The sequence below is a fragment of the Octopus bimaculoides genome, chromosome 8 (assembly GCF_001194135.2).
Source record: "Octopus bimaculoides isolate UCB-OBI-ISO-001 chromosome 8, ASM119413v2, whole genome shotgun sequence".
In the NCBI taxonomy this organism is placed as follows: Eukaryota; Metazoa; Mollusca; class Cephalopoda; order Octopoda; family Octopodidae; genus Octopus; species Octopus bimaculoides.
In genome coordinates, this window is record NC_068988.1 from 67,964,372 (window position 1) to 67,969,275 (window position 4,904).

The window sequence follows — 4,904 nt, forward strand, 5'->3', positions numbered from 1 at the left end:
CTTTTAGAATTCGGTTCTTGCGAAATAGATTTATCCAATTCCATCAATTAATCACTTCTTATTTGCCAAATATACTCGTAGACCGCTATAACAGTGTCATATTTAATAGTGTATGTCTTAATGTATTTATATTGAGTCCTGCATTGTCGCTCCCCATTGTGAGTCATGACATCTATCTTCCTTTCTTTTTATTTTCAATCTTTCACTTTCTTTTGTCCTTTTCCCTTTTTTTATCCTTTCTTTTCTTTGTTTTTGTCTTTCTTTCTTCTTCCCACTCTTTCATTCCGTTCATCTTATTTCTCTCCATTTCCAGTTACGTTTGTTCCAACATGTTTTCTACTGAATCGATTGTTTAGCATTATACGATGATTACGAGAGAGAACGTTGTCGCAGTCTACTAAAGCTGAAAAAAACAACTCGCAGAGAGCATTTGCTGATACATTTTGATTATCCTTCGTGTATTCTTAGCTTTCTGTGAAGACTTTGGCAATGAGGAAGATTGGTCTGGAAAATTGAACGCCAATTGGAATGGATTAAGAAAAGAAAAATAGCAAAAACCATTCGAATTGCAGAAGGCAAGCATTTTGAAATTACGCTTGCACTGGCGTAAGTGTATCTGAATATATGCACTGTATGTAGGTATGTATATCTAGGCTTATATTCATACGCAAATACATACGTACAAAAATACATACACACACACATATATATATATATATATATATATATATATATATATATATATATATATATATATATATATAAATTGGCGCGAAAACGTAATGTAAATCTTATAACTTTTGAAGCATCTTACGTCACCTGATAAGGCTCTTTTGCATAGTGTGCTGCATCTGATATCATTGCATCGTCCCCCACCCATGTGTGTGTTGATATGATAATACATCGTATTGCGCAAAGAAGTGTTTCCCGGTATCAGCGTTTACGACTCGAGTCAAATATAACAAACTACTACTCCAAATTGTTGTCAGACTCTCCGCATAAGTGGAGTCTGGTCCGGCTAGTTTGTACTGGCATCGAGTCGTCTAAGTTGTGATAATGTAGTCGAACCAATATTGAAAGCATTTCAAAATGTTTAATCTGAGGAATGGTTTTTGTAATAGATGCATTTTCCTATTTTGTATTACGTAAACCTGAAACATACGTATTAGAAATTTTGAAATATCACCACTTGGTTCGATTTCATTATTCCATTTGTAGTGTGTGTGTGTGTGTGTGTGTGTGTGTGTGTGTGTGTGTGTGTGTGTGTGTGTGTGAAAAACACTGAGAATAAATCTTTGTCTTATAAATGGTGGACGTTTTATTTATAAAGCAGCGTCATAAATGTTTAAGTAGGTTTCTAATCCTCTAATAATAACATTATACATAGAAGTAGATGTAAAAACAAGCGTTTAATATATATTCTTTTATTTGTTTCAGTCATTTGCGGCCATGCTAGAGCACCACCTTTAGTCGAACAAATCAACCCCAGGACTTATTCTTTGTAAGTCTAGTACTTATTCTATCGGTCTTTTTTGCCGAACCGCTAGGTTATGGGGACATAACGATGGTGGAGGGACAAACAGAAACATAGAAACATATACACACACATACATACATACATACATATATATATACGGCAGGCTTCTTTCAGTTTCTGGTTTTAATTCTACACAAAATATTTTAACCAACTTTTTAATGCAGTTCCTAATAATATTTAATTATAAAAATATAAAAGGATTTTTTTTTAAATATCGAATGGTTATGAGGCTGTATCCGAGTAAACTAGGCCCAAAGGGTAAAACTTGGTTGAGAAAGACTGCAGTACACCTTTAAAAGCGACTGTGTGTGTCTTTCTCGAAGCTAGTGACAACGTACTTGGTATCAAATAAGGTGGAATGGCAGTAATTTGAAAGACGAAACAGGATCAAACCGTGAACTTATCATCGCTCCCTAATGCACCGATGGAGTAGAATTAATACAGCATAAACTATTAATACTGTCCTCTACCGACTTCACTCTTGTGTTTTTGTTTTTTTGTTTTTCTTTTTAAAAACGGTTGCTGTGACGTGATTAAAATAAATTGAAACCAAGAACAACAACGATGACGACGACAGCAACAGCAATTTCTGTCTGGCGTGTGAACCAGAGCAGAACACTAAATACCTTAATAAAGAATTTACTGGAATTTTAGCAAAAATATTTAATTAATAATGTTCGCTACTTCTGCGACACAATTTAACATATTCCTTTTTTTTTTTTTTTTTTTTTTTTACATATTTTTAATTTTTTGCCACTTCTTGGTTTTTTTTTAATATCAATTAAACATAGAATAACAGCGGAAACTGTTGAATAAAAATATAAATTAGCGAACTATCAAGAAGGAAAAGATTATTTGGAAATAAGTGGAAATTTTCGAGGCCGAACAAAAAGTTGATTTTCTAAATGGTTTTGCTAAGCTTTACTTGAGTATTAAAACGCACTTATTGAGAAATGTTAGTCTGCCGTGAGGAGAGAATAAATAGATAAAAATTAAAGCAAATAAACAAAAAGAGAAACAAAAAAACCGTTTAACATCAGTGGCGAGGCAAGGACATAACTAATTGAAGAAGAATCCAGTTGGCATTTCAAATCGTTATTCAGCAGAATCAGTTGACACGATCTACAATACGTTCATTCTATTCCAGCTGCTGGAACAAAACTTTACTTGTACGCTATGAATAGCTTTAAATCATTTCTATGCGACGAGAAAACAAGACGTCTGGAGAGAATGAACACACGTTCACAGATGGAATCATTCTGAATGGAGCAAATCTAAATAATCAGTCTTCAAATGCTAATATTGATTTTTAATAGTGATCCAAGGTCACTAATATCGACCATAATATGTGACTGGTACTATAGTTTACCGTCCGGTAACGATGAAAAGGAAAGTTGGCTTTGATAGGATTTGGAAACAACGTAAATTCAATGCAAGGAACATTATTTACTGCTCAGACAATCCACTACCCTCTGACCGTACTAATATCCTTTCTACTACAGATACGAAACCAGAAATTTTTGGGGGAAGGGTTTGTCGAATATATTGGTTTCAGATCGCTCGTCTTCCAGCGACGTTCTTCTTCTTTTGAAGCGCACGGGCCACCTGAGTCATTGCGTACGATCCATTGCCTCGTCGTCATAAGCTTGCCGAAGCAAGCTTAATGCCTCTCTAGCAAACATTTCACATTGGATTTTTGTTTCTGTCTATGATAAAATCGCAAACTACAGCACACACTTGATCACTAAAACACAAGTTTCACAACTCGCAAAGTAAACACAGTGGCGTCATTGGGCACAGCGCCTCGTGGAGGTCACTGCTAGCTTTCACTGCACCTGCAACCGTGTGCTGCCATCTGCTGGTGCGCTACAAAACTAGTCCGGGAACTTTTTGATACCACCTCATATATATATATATTGCAGATGCATATATAATTACATACAAAGGAATGCACGAACATGCATGCTATACATACATAATTACATTCCTCCACACATCTTACCACATATGTGTTCTTGCGGTTGTGTACAGAGATATAGACACACATCTATATATATATATATATACATATATATATATATATGCACAAACATACATGGACATAGACACTAACACAGAAACATATACCGGCATAAAACAGTATCATGTTGGTTAGAAAAAGCGTCACATTAAGTATTTATCGTAAGATGACTGCAAATTCACCTTCGGCTCAGCTTGACATTTCTTTCTTCCCGAAACCTTAGTTAAAAGAAGACTCCATTGAGCATTAGAAGTTATACATGTTGTTTTCCAAAGACTTGAGATTGATATTAACATGGGTAAGCAGGTCAATGGTCAAATGAGAATCCGTATAAAAGCTTTCATTTTCAAGTGGTGTGTTTTCGTGATTCATTTACAGGAAATAACATATATTCAAACATCCATTCCACTTAAAGGATGGAAGCAGAATAAATATAGTGATGTGTGACAAACAATGATGAGAATATGGTTTAAGCCACTCCCTGCTCGGCGTTTCTGCGAGGTTTAAGGTAAAATGTAATGCAAAAAAAAAACAGAGATAAATATCTCGGCAATTTTATTTGTAAGCGGTTAGATAATTTTGATATCTTCAACTCCAATGATAGTAATAATCCTTTCTAATCGTGGTACAAGGCCAGTAATTGTGAGGATTAGTGGGTGAGGGGCAAGTCGATTACATCGACCCAAGTACTCAACTGCGACTTTATTTCATCGACCCGATAGGATGAAAACCAAAGTCCATTTCGGCGGAGTTTGAACTAAGCATTTCGTCCGATGCGCTCCCGATTCTCCCAGCTCGACATCTTGTAATATCATCGCCCTGTAATAGTAACAATATGCACAAACCAGAATAATGAGGATTCCTCTAGCAGAGAGAGTACTTCCTGTGCTTTGTATATGTGATTTAAGGTACTTGGGGCAAAGTGACCGAGTTCCTTTCGCGCATTGGGCTTTACGGAGGCAACGTCCAAGACCTTTGGCATTATATCGTGCTAGAGAAAAAGACCCATCAAGCCGAGCAAAATCGCACACATGGCAGATACCGGTGTCACGCAAATGGCACCCGTGCCGTTGGCACGTAGAAACACCCATTACACTCTCGGAGTGGTTGGCGTTAGGAAGGGCATGTCGAATCGGACTGGAGCCTGGCGCAGCCTTCCAGCGTGCCAGCCAAGTCAAACTGTCCAACCCATGCCAGCATGGACAACGGACGTTAAATGATGATGATGATGATATATGTATATGTATGTATACATGTAAGAGATACATACATGTACAAGTATTTAAATGTGTGGGGGAGTGTGTGTGTTACATGTATATGAATATATATATGTGTATACACATACAC

At 36.4% G+C, this 4,904-nt stretch overlaps 1 long non-coding RNA gene across 1 annotated transcript in view; it reads left to right on the plus strand.

Annotated features, from left to right (window-relative positions):
* Positions 1–466: 466 nt before the first annotated feature.
* Positions 467–4,904, plus strand: part of LOC128248522 (uncharacterized) — an 18,675-nt gene continuing 14,237 nt past the window's right edge. The window contains exons 1-2 of the long non-coding RNA XR_008264694.1: positions 467–639; positions 1,438–1,501. This is a non-coding gene — a long non-coding RNA (uncharacterized LOC128248522). The remainder of the gene's footprint in view (positions 640–1,437; positions 1,502–4,904) is intronic.